This window comes from Leptopilina boulardi, unplaced genomic scaffold (genome assembly GCF_019393585.1).
Source record: "Leptopilina boulardi isolate dan_hultmark-lab unplaced genomic scaffold, ZJU_Lbou_2.1 LbouV2_325, whole genome shotgun sequence".
NCBI classification, from domain to species: domain Eukaryota; kingdom Metazoa; phylum Arthropoda; class Insecta; order Hymenoptera; family Figitidae; genus Leptopilina; species Leptopilina boulardi.
Genome location: NW_026137891.1, coordinates 1854071 through 1866836, shown reverse-complemented (window position 1 = coordinate 1866836; position 12766 = coordinate 1854071). Strand labels below are relative to the sequence as shown.

Genomic DNA, 12766 nt, shown 5'->3' with positions numbered 1-12766 from the left:
AAAAAATATGAATTGAGATGATTATTAGTTTCTCGGTAATTTAGAGATTGCGTGTTCAATACTACAATCAAGATATTAATCTTTATGGGTTGCACGACTCATTTGCATGCACAGACTCCTCGACTCCTATATATATAAATTGAACTCAATTTATCACATTAATTTATAACAATTGTAAAAAAATTTTTTTTTTTTTTGAAATTGATAAAATAATTTACCCATTTGTTGTTGAAAAATATTGCATTTTTTTAATTATTTTATATTTTAGTTATAATTAATAATTAGTTAATATTAATTATGGTTTAAAAAATAATATTTATATTTATAAAATTGTGAGGTTAAAATTTTCTAGTGAAAATTCATTAGAATTCATTGAGCGCCACTGTGCGATACTTAGGCGTGCCTTGTATTGACTAATTCTACTGGAATTCACTTTAATATTCAGTGAGAGACTCTTCATCGTCAGGACTTACCTCTACTTGTTTCACTGAAACTCAATTTTCACTCGCGTTTATTTTGCAAATTTTTTTTTTTCATTAAATTCTAGTTTCTTGGATTTTTTTTTCCTCAAACATTAATATATATACAGTATACTGAAAATTTTATTTTATTTAAATTTATTCTCTTTGATTTTACTCGACATTTTATTTTATATATTTTATAAACTTTTTTTCATATTTATTTATATTTTTTAATATTTTAATATTATTTCTATTGTTTATATTCACCCAGAGAAATAATATTATTTGTCTCAGTGACAAATAAATATTTATTTAATTTAAGTAAATTTTTATTTAATTTAAATAAATATTTATTTGATTTAAGTAAATTTTTATTTAATTTAAATAAATATTTATTTGATTTAAATAACAAAATTTATTTACGCCAAATAAATGGTCCAGTAGGCTCTAAGACAAATATACCTACGTTTATTTAACTCAAATATATTATATTTGGTTCAAATAAATCATTTTTCTAGATATAGATTTAGAATCAAATTAATTCTAAATTTATTACAATTGATTTTTACTACTGAAATTCGATAGTTTTTTTTTACAACAGCTTCAAAATTTAAAATTGTTCTCCATTGTCGAATTAAACGTTGATTTGTTTCACTGAAATTTTTTTCTATTCTGTTAGAAATTTTTATCATTGTCAAATTTTTGTTTAAAAGAATAATTAATTTGAAGAAATTGTTTAACTGTTAATTCTAAGTAAAAATATTTTAATTTTTTTCTGAATTTTAAAAATTGTCATTTTGTCTAACTGAAATATTGATTTTTTTTTCACCTTTGAATATTCATCTATAGCGAAAAATTTTCCCCTTCTGCGTTTTAAAAGCATTTTTAATTTACTAAAACAGTTTTTAAGCTTTTAACTTTTGTTCCAAAGCTTATTTTATACTGAAACGCAATTTGTGACCTAGTATTTTTTTTCTGTTATTAAAAAAAAATATTATTTATTAGTTTATTATTTGTTAATTTATTATTTATTAGTTTATTGTTTATTAGGTTATTATTTATTAGTTTATTATTTATTAATTAAAAAAATGTATTTCGTCAATTACATATTTTATTATATTTTGTAATATTTTTCAATTTTTGTCGATTTATATTTCGTTCGATATTAATTTTCCCCGTTTTATTTAATTATTTTTTTTTTTTAATTAACTTTTTAAATTTTAATTTTGTTGAAACTGAATTTATTTGAAATTCGCCTTTTATAGTTATTTATATACATATATATTTGTGTGTGAAGGATCTTTTTAATTGGCCGACATGACGTTGACTTGTGTCACTGGAATTTTCGATATTAACTTTTATTTACTATTTTATTTGTTTTTTAATAAAAATTAATTTTTTCTTTTTTAATTTAGTATTTAAATATTATTGAAAAAATGAACAATAAACAAATATTTCTTTTTGTACTCAGTGACAAACTTTTTTTCAACTTTTAATTATTTTATAATTTTCTCAAAAATTTTTGCAAATAATTATACCCCCATTTTTTTTTCATTCATTAAAAGTGAAGAAAATTTCGGAAAAACCTTGTTAAAAAATTAAATTATTAATCTTGTGAATTTTCATATGTCCGAAATTGCAAATGTTCGAACAGTCCGATTTTGGCGCGATTTTGAAAATCAACCAATCACAATTTTATGAATAATTTTTAATTGGTTGATTTTAAAAATTGCGCCAAAATCGATTGTTTGTTCGGACATTTGCAATTACGGACAAATAAAAATTCTGTGATTTTTCGGTTAAGGAAAAATTCTGTAGTATGAAAAATCGGTTATATGGAAATTCAATCAAATAATAATTCGAAAAAAAATGAAAATTTATCTAAAAGAATGAAATGAAAATTCTTATACTGGAAAAATAATTTATTTGTTTCAAGTAATTGGTTACTTTATTGTTATTAAATAAATATTTATTTGAACCAAATAAATATTTATTTGTTGCAATTCAATTTTATTTGTATCAAATACAGAAATTATTGGTTCAAATACAATTTATTTAATTCAAATACAAAGACTCTATTGGTCCAAAAACAATTTATTTAGCTCAAATAAAATTTATTTGGTTCAAGTAAATATTTATTTGAATAAAATTATTATTATTTTTTTGGGGAAATTATATTATCGAAATATTTATAATTAGAATCGTTTGATATTAAATATTTGAAAAATTAAATAATTTACTTGACTATTATCAAATAAATATTTATACTTGAATCAAATAAATATTTACTTGAATCAAATAAATATTTACTTGAATCAAATAAATATTTACTTGAATCAAATAAATATTTACTTAAATCAAATAAATATTTACTTGAATTAAATAAATATTTATTTAAATCATATAAAAATTTACTTGAATAAAATAATTTTTATTTAAATTAAATAAACTATATTTGAAACAATAATTTCTATATTTGAAAAACAAATATAAATTTTCATTGACTCGAATAAAATATATTTAATGCAAATAAATATTTATTCAATAGTCAAAAGTAACTGATAAATTTGAATCAAATAAATTTGTTTTATACAATAAAATTCTACTGAATAAATATTCTTTAAAATTCCAATTATGTTAAATTAAAATTCGAGTAAATAAAAATTCTCAAAAATAAAAATTGTAATAAAAAATTCAGTAAAGTAAATTTTCGATTATAAATAAATATTCTCTAATATAGCAAATCGTTTTAATGAAAATTCTGCAAAATACAAAATTCGAACAAATAAAAATTCGTCTCAAAAATAATTATGACAAAATGAAAATCAATAAAATGAAAATTTTAACAATTTTTAAAAAATATTCATCTGTTTGGAAAATTTATTTATAAAAAAATCTCAGTTGAAAGAAAATGACAATTTTTTTCTCCCTAAAATTAGGGAAAATGAATAAATAAATAAATAAATAAAATCCCTAAATAAATAAATAAACAAACAAAATGGGAGATATGTAGTATGAAAAATCGGTTATACGGAAATTCAATCAAATAATAATTCGAAAAAAAATGAAAATTTATCTAAAAGAATGAAATGAAAATTCTTATACTGAAAAAAAATTTATTTGTCTTAAGCAATTGGTTACTTTATTATTATCAAATAAATATTTATTTGTTGCAATTAAATTTTATTTGTATCAAATACAGAAATTATTGGTTCAAATACAATGTATTTAATTCAAATACAAAGACTCTATTGGTCCAAAATCAATTTATTTAGCTCAAATAAAATTTATTTTGTTCAAGTAAATATTTATTTGAATAAAATAATTTTATTTTTTTTTGTGAAATTATATTATCGAAATATTTATAATTAGAATCGTTTGATATTAAATATTTGAAAAATTAAATAATTTACTTGACTATTATCAAATAAATATTTATACTTGAATCAAATAAATATTTATACTTGAATCAAATAAATATTTACTTGAATTAAGTAAATATTTATTTAAATCATATAAAAATTTACTTGAATAAAATAATTTTTATTTAAATTAAATAAACTATATTTGAAAAAATAATTTCTATATTTGAAAAACAAATATAAATTTTCATTTACTCGAATAAAATTTATTTAATGCAAATAAACATTTATTCAATAGTCAAAAGTAACTGATAAATTTGAATCAAATAAATTTGTTTTATGCAATTAAATTCTACTGAATAAATATTCTTTAAAATTCCAATTATGTTAAATTAAAATTCGAGTTAATAAAAATTCTCACGAATAAAAAGTGTAATAAAAAATTCAGTGAAGTAAATTTTCGATTATATAAAAATTCTCTAATGTAGAAAATCGTTTGAATGAAAATTCTGCAAAATACAAAATTCGAACAAATAAAAATTCGTCTCAAAAATAATTATGACAAATTAAAAATCAATAAAATGAAAATTCTAACAATTTTTAGAAAATATTCATCCGTTCGGAAAATTTATTTGTATAAAAAAATCTCAGTTGAAAGAAAATGACAATTTTTTTTCTCCCTAAAATTAGGAAAAATAAATAAATAAATAAAATCTCTAAATAAATAAATAAACAAAATAGGGAGATTCTGCACTTAGAGAAATTGTATATTTGTCTCAGAGCCTACTAACTCATTTATTTGTTGCAAATATATTTTATTTCGTTTAAATAAAAAATTTATTTAAACCAAAGAAAAATTTATTTATGACAAATAAAATTTTTAATTATGCCAAATAAATAAGTTAGTAGGCTTTGAGACAAATATACGTTTATTTAACTCAAATATATTTTATTTGGTTCAAATAAATCATTTCTCTGGGTGTGTGTATCAGTAAAATATTCATCTGTTCGGAAAATTTATTTATAAAAAATCTCAGTTGAAAGAAAATGACAATTTTTTTTGCTCCCTAAAATTAGGGAAAATGAATAAATAAATAAATAAATAAAATTCCTAAATAAATAAACAAACAAAATGGGAGATTCTGTGTGTCAGTAAAATCAGAGTCGTCGACATCTGGTTTTAGATTCGATTTTTCCAAAGCAGAAGGAGTGGGGGGGAGGGATAGTTAACCGACTTGAATGAAATATACGGCACTGTCGAAATGTATGTAGGCTTTTATCTCAAAACACACACACACACATACACACATTTACTAAGTCGCGTGTCCGTTGATGGTTGATTTTCTCTTTTGCCATATATACAGAGAAGGGATGGAAAATTGTATGGGCAGCGCAGGCGTGTCCGTATCGACCCGGAGGCCCTGGACGGCAGCACCCTCGCAATTCTCAGGCAAGCTTTCACTGTTTCATTGGCGAACTAGTGGGTAGTACACACACACGTCATAGGTAAGTCGAAGCGTGCGGATCTTCTATTTTTTTTTCACAAAAAAAAAAAAAAATACTAATTCTTTTCTTTCTCTCTTTTTGTTTTATCAAAAAACGATTTTTTTCCCCTCTTTCTCTCTCTCTCTTTTTCTATTTTTTCTATCGTTACTCAATAACACAGTTAAAAAAAAAATTTGTGGAGAAAAAAAAAACCTGTGGCACTGGCTGTTCTGTAACAAGTGGGACGCCCCTTAATAGTCCTCGGTACCGACGTACGTCGACCCCTTTCGCGATTATATTATCAGCACGCTGCCCTCGTGTTTGTGTGTGTTAAATGTATGTGTGTGTGTGTGTGTGCGTTTCCTTTAGGCAAAATAAAGGGTTGAATGCGCAGGACTGACACGTGATCTTTGGTACTTTTCTACTGTATATCCGAACAAACCCTATATCTTTCGTTGAAACTTGTCCCCGAGTTTTGATCTTGGTTTTCACGTTAGGAGATAAAATAAATAAATAAATCGCGACGGAAGTGATTTTTTTTAATCGAAAATATCAACGAAAGGTAAGGGTATCACTTATATGTGCTAGAGGAAAATTTTTTTTTTTTTTTTTAGTGATTTTTCTTTTATTGGTGACACACACGATAAAATGTTTTCAAGATTCAGTGCTTTTTTACATCCAGAGAAATGATATATTTTTCTCTCGGAGCCTAATAAATATTTATTTGATTCAAATAAATTTTTCGTTTGATTAAAATAAATTTTTATTTGATTCGAATAAATTTTTATTTAATTAAATAAATTTTTCATTTGATTCAAAAAATTTTTTATTTGATTCGAATAAATTTTTGTTTGATTTAAATAAATTTTTATTTGATTCAAAAAATTTTTTATTTGATTCGAATAAATTTTTATGCACCAAGAGAAATGATTTATTTGAACGAAATAAAATATATTTGAGTTAAATAAACGTATATTTGTCTCAGAGCCTACTAACATATTTATATTTGGCGTAAATAAAAATTTTATTTGTCAGAAATAAATTTTTCTTTAGCTCAAATAAATTTTTTATTTCAATAAAATAAAATATATTTGCAACAAATAAATGAGTTAGTAGGCTCGGAGACAAATATTCCATTTCTCTGAGTGTGTGATTTAAATAAATTTTCATTTGATTCAAAAAATTTTTCATTTGATTCGAATAAATTTTTCATTTGATTTAAATAAATTTTCATTTGATTTAAATACAAATTTTTATTTACCACAAATAAATGGGCTGAGACAAATATACATTTATTTAATTGAAATATATTTAATTTTTTTTGAAATAAAACATTTCTCTGGGTGTAAGTTTAATAAAATTGTAAAATTTCCTTTTTTGATAATTTTTGTTTTCTACGCTCAGAGAAATTGTATATTTGTCTTCGAGCCTATACTAACTCATTTATTTGTTGCAAATATATTTTATTTCATTGAAATAAAAAATTTATTTGAGCCAAAGCAAAAATTTATTTTTTGACAAATAAAATTTTTATTTACGCCAAATATAAATAAGTTAGTAGGCTCTGAGACAAATATACGTTTATTTAACTCAAAAAATATTTTATTTGGTTCAAATAAATCATTTCTCTGGGTGTACCATTTTTTTAATTTTTACTGAACCACTTTTAATCGGAATTGTTAATTTTTTTATAAACTAATTTTTAATTGGTGGTTTTTTTTTAAATGGATAAATCTTAATTGTACACTCAGAGAAATGTTTTATTTGAAACAAATATAATAACACTGAAAAAAAAATTTTATTTGATTCAAATACTTGATTACTTGACTATTATTAAATAAATATTTACTTGAACCAAATAATTGAATTAATAATTATATTAATTTTATTTGAACCAATAATTTTTATATTTGAAACAAAATATCATTTAATTGACTCAAAAATATAATTATTTGATAGAAATAAATATTTATTTGATAAAAATCAAGTAACCGATTATTTAAATCAAAAAATTTTTTTTTCAGTTTTTTGTTGAATTTAATAAACGTATATTTGTCTATGAAATAAATATATTTTTATTTACTGCAAATAAATTTTTATTTGTCTCAAATAAATTTATAAATAAATTTATTTATTTCAAAAATTAGTAAACTTTTTTACTAACTTAGATTTAGTAATTATAGGTAAAGATTAAAATTTGTTAATATTCAATTCTCTTGTGATTTTTTAGAGTACTGTATGAAAATTTTAAAAAAAGTGGTAACATTACAGAAAATTTAAATTTTACAAGATGGGAAAATTTTACAGAAAATGACAAATTTTACAGAAAGTGACAATTTCACTAAAAATATAAATTTCGCTAAGAGGGGGGAAATTTAGAAAAAGTGTAAATTTTACAGAAAGAGAAAATTTTACGGAAAATATAATTTTACAGAAAGGGAAAATTTTTTAAAAAAGTGTAAGTTTTTCAATAAAAGGGAAATTTTACAGAAAGTGGGGTAATTTTACAGAAAAAAGTAAATTTCACAGAAAGGAAAAATTTTAATGAAAGTAAATTTTACAGAAAGGGAAAATTTTAAAGAAAGTGTACATTTTACAGAAAAGGGGAAATTTGACGGAAAATATCAATTTCACAGAAAGGAAAAATTTTAAAGAAAGTATAAATTTTACAGAAAGGGGAAATTTAACGGAAAATATAAAGTTCACAGAAAGGGAAGATTTTAAAGAAAGTGTAAGTTTTTCAGAAAGGAAAAATTTTAAAGAAAGCGTAAATATTACAGAAAGGGAAAATTTAACGGAAAATACAAATTTTACAGAAAGGGAAAATTTTAAAGGAAGTACATTTTTTAGAAAGGAAAAATTTTACTGAAAGTGATAATTTTACAGAAAAATGTAAATTTCACAGAAAGGAAAAATTTTAACGAAAGTGATAATTTTACAGAAAAATGTAAATTTCACAGAAAGGAAAAATTTTAACGAAAGTAAATTTTACAGAAAGGGAAAATTTTAAAGAAAGTGTATATTTTACAGAAAAGGGGAAATTTGACGGAAAATATAAATTTCACAGAAAGGAAAAATTTTAAAGAAGGTGTAAGTTTTTCAGAAAGGAAAAATTTTAAAGAAAGTGTAAATTTTACAGAAAGGGAAAATTTAACTGAAAATACAAATTTCACAGAAAGGGAAAATTTTAAAGGAAGTACATTTTTTAGAAAGGAAAAATTTTACTGAAAGTGATAATTTTACAGAAAAATGTAAATTTCACAGAAAGGAAAAATTTTAACGAAAATAAATTTTACAGAAAGGGAAAATTTTAAAGAAAGTGTATATTTTACAGAAAAGGGGAAATTTGACGGAAAATATAAATTTCACAGAAAGGGAATATTTTAAAGAAAGTGTAAGTTTTTCAGGAAAGCAAAATTTTTAAAGAAAGTATAAATTTTACAGAAAGGGAAAATTTTAAAGAAAGTATGTTTTTTAGAAAGGAAAATTTTTACGGAAAGTAATAATTTTTTTTTACAGAAAATATAAATTTTATACAACTAATTAAAGAAAAATGATTAAAAATTCATATATACATATATAATATCGGTTTTAATTTTTGTTATCGATTTTCATATTAAGTATAAATGAAATAAGATATATACATATGACTGTCACTGAAATAAAAAATAAAAAAAAATGCATGAAATTTAAATTAACCTTTTATTAAAAATTAAATATTATAGAGAGAAAAATTCTTTTATTTCTCTGCAAAAATTTCTCTTCTTTTTATAAAAAAATATAATATATAGTTTCATTTTTATTTATTTTTTTCTCTATTATTGGCACTTAAATAAGAATTTTAAAGAATTGTTAATTTAATTTATAAATGGTTACCACTCTGTTGGAATTATATTGATTAATCAAAAGGGAGTTTAAAATATTCCAAAGGAGATGATTTCTATAAATAATAAAAATTCATTATCTCTTTTTGAAAATGATGTGTATTTTTGTTACTTTAAAAAAAAAGAAAAAGCTGGTGTTTCAAAATGTTAAAAAACACTTTTCTTATTTTCGAAAAAATATAAAAAGAAAAAATTCTTTTTTTAGAAGAAATTTTTAAACAAATATAAATAGAAAACAAAATTTCTTTCAAAAAAACGAATATTTTTAAAAATTATATAGAAAAAAAATCTCGTCCAATCTGAAAATTTAGATTTTCTTGCTTGATTAATTCCTGTAATAGCACTAGTGCCAGATCTCAGCCAAGATTAAGCCAATTTCGATGGGCTAATGTGTGGGTCCAGAAATGAGAAATTGATTGCTTCTGAAGCTTGAGTTAACACTTAATCATTGGATATATCGTAAAAAAAAGAAAAGAAAAGAAAAGAAAAATATAGGGGATTAAACTGACGATTTAGGATACGAATTTCTTATTGTTGCGTTGAAAAAAAAAAAAATATATAGTCTGAGAGAGGGAGAGAAAAAAAAATTAAAGGTTAACCTTCGCTTGACAAGATGCCCACCCAGGGTGGGCCAGACAAATTGAAATTGCCATATCTTCTAAAGTTTTGCCTTAATTGAATCGCGATTTTAAGTCACTGAACAAAATCTTAAGAACTTTCAAAAAATGTAAAAACAAATTTTTAAAAAAAATGTCTTCTTGATTATTTATAACTTTTATCAATGTATGTACGGAGATAACCGGGATGATTCAGATATTTTTTTAATTCTATTTTACAAAAAGACTTGAAATCATGCAGACTTTTCACTGTGAGTGTTTTATGATGTCAAATAATAGATATAAAAAATATTATATTGCATTTTTCATTTGTTTAAACAATTTATTGTTATTATTTATTAACTTTCTTTGTTCTGCACCTAGAAAGATGCAGTTTTTTTTTCTAATTTTGCAATTTATCAAGCGGAATATAATAAAAGATAGATTTGATGTAAAATTGTAAATTCAACAATTGTTTAAACAATTAGTTAAATAGTAAATTCATATAAAATCTTTGCGTTATTATGTTGTGCTTGTTAAGTTGCAAAATTAGAAAAAAATTGCAATTTTCTAGGAATATTATGAAGAATGTTAATAAATAGCAACAATTATTTGTTTAAACAATTTATAATAATAGTTGTTGCAAATTGAATTATATATTTTATTTTATTTATAACCTTTGAATTAATAACTTCGAAGAAAAGGTAACAAATTTATAAAATTCTTCTACTGTCGTATGTATATTTGAAAAAGTTATAAATTATTAATAATAAATTGTTTAAACAAATAAAAAATCAACAAAACATTAATAAAATATATTATTTGGTAACATATAACAATTTTGGAAAAAAACTGAATGATTCTAAGTTTTTATTGCAATATACAAAGAAGAAAACATTTGGCCCACCCTGGGTGGGATCTTGTCAACCGTGTATATAAAAAGTATCCAGTCCGGCGAAGGTTAAGGAGGGTGAGAATTTTCTACAGTTTCCTTATACAGATATGTATACACACACTGTGCGGATACTTCGTTATAGATTTATTATTTTTAGCTCGCATAAGGCGAATTGCAGTATAGATCGTAAAATTTATTTTCACTTGAATATTTATATTTTTTTCTGAAAATTGAAAGATTTTTTTTTTATTTTTGTTTCATTGTAATTATTAGTACAAAATTAAAATTAAATAACAAAATTAAAACAAAATTCAATAACAAAATTAAATATTTATTGTTTTTTTTAAAATAAATTTAAAACCGTTTTGAACTTTGTCTGACATAACATTGAATTATTCTACTTAAATTGAAATATCCGACATTGGCAGACTTTACATTGATTTATATCACTGAAAGTTGATCTATTCATACACTCAGAGAAATTTTTTTATTTGAACCAAATATAATATATTTGAGTTTAATAAAACGTATATTTGTCTTGGCCCATTTAATTGAAGTAAATAAAATTTTTTATTTAAATCAAATAAAATTAAATTTTATAAATTATAATTATTATTATTAGGTGTAATTATTATTATAATTATTATAATTATAATTATAATTATTATAATTATAATTATAATTATTATAATTATTATAATTATAATTATAATTATTATTATTATTATAATTATAATAAAGTTTAATTAAATTTAATTTAATTTACTTTTTTCATAAATTAGAGAATTATTTTGTTTAACTCAATTTTTTTTATCCTCTGCCGGATTTAACGTTGATTTGTTTCACTTAATTTTTTTTTCTATTTTTTTCTGTCTGTCACAACATTGATTTATTTTACCTAAAATGTTTGTCTGTTTAAATTTCTTAAATTGTCACATTTTCAATTCTATTTTATTATCACTTGATTTAATTTTTTTTTTTTATGAAAGTTTTGATTTTTTGTGTATATAAATTTTGATTTATCGTCCATTTACCTTTGATCTCTAAAAATTTATTCGAGCAATGAAGCCAGAGAAATACATTTAATTCCTCTTATGAGATTTGTTGGAGTTATATTGATGGATTAACTGGATGAACTACTGACGTACCTGTTATATATGTATTTCTTGATATATTATTTCTCACCTATTCAATTATCAATTTTTTTTTATATACACTAAAAAACAAAATTTATTTAATTCAAATAATCGATTACTTGACTATTGAATAAATATTTATTTGCATTAACTAATTTTTGAGTCAATTTTTTTTTTCAATTATTATATTATATAAAAAAAAATATTGAAGAATAAAAAATCAATTCTAGTCAATTTTCTAGAGAATGATTTATTTATTTTTTCATGACTTTGTAGTTCTATGATTTCCCTGGGCATTTTGAGAAAATTATTAGTTTGCCTTAGAGAGTTTACATCTCCCTTCAATTCACTTAAAATTGAATTCACTCTCAATAAATAATTCCTTCAAATAGACCGAATTTTTCCTGAAAATTTTTATACATGATTTATACATGTATAGAGAGAGAGAGAAAGAAAGAAGAGAAAATTAACTATAAAATTAATTGACAAATTTTTTTCTCTATAAAAGAAAAAAAATACTCAAAAATTTTTTTCTCTTATAAAAGAGAAATAAATTATTATTATTATATTATAATAAATCGTATTAAAATTAAAAGATAACAATTTTTTTTTTGTAACTTATTTTTTTATTAATTAAAATATGAAAGAAAATTAGTTTCGTTAAAGACAATGTTCTTTATACATCTAACTGGACTTTTTTGTTTGAGCTTTTTATCTCATAAAGCTTCTATCTCTCTCTCTCTCTGTGTTAAAGGGAAGCAGTAAAAATCCATGAACCAGGAAAGTCGATACAATGAACATTATATAGTTATCTTGGGAGAAAATATATTTTTCCTTTAATTCATATTCCAATTTCTTTTTGTTTTTCTCCCCTTTTTATTTCGAAACCATTTTCCGATTATTATCACCATTAAATAGAAAATTGACATTTTTTTTTTTTTTCTAAA

The 12766-nt window shown here is 21.6% G+C and overlaps 1 protein-coding gene across 4 annotated transcripts in view; it reads left to right on the top strand.

Annotated features, from left to right (window-relative positions):
* The first annotated feature begins 5219 nt into the window (after positions 1-5219).
* LOC127284741 (synapsin) overlaps positions 5220-12766 on the top strand; it is a 56342-nt gene continuing 48795 nt past the window's right edge. For 3 of the 4 annotated variants that reach the window (XM_051310375.1, XM_051310374.1, XM_051310376.1), the window contains exon 1: positions 5220-5329. The gene's annotated coding sequence lies outside the window, so the exon portion shown is untranslated. Of the gene's footprint in view, positions 5330-5753; positions 5871-12766 lie in introns of those variants that run through there. The other variant, XM_051310377.1, reaches the window with a different exon arrangement.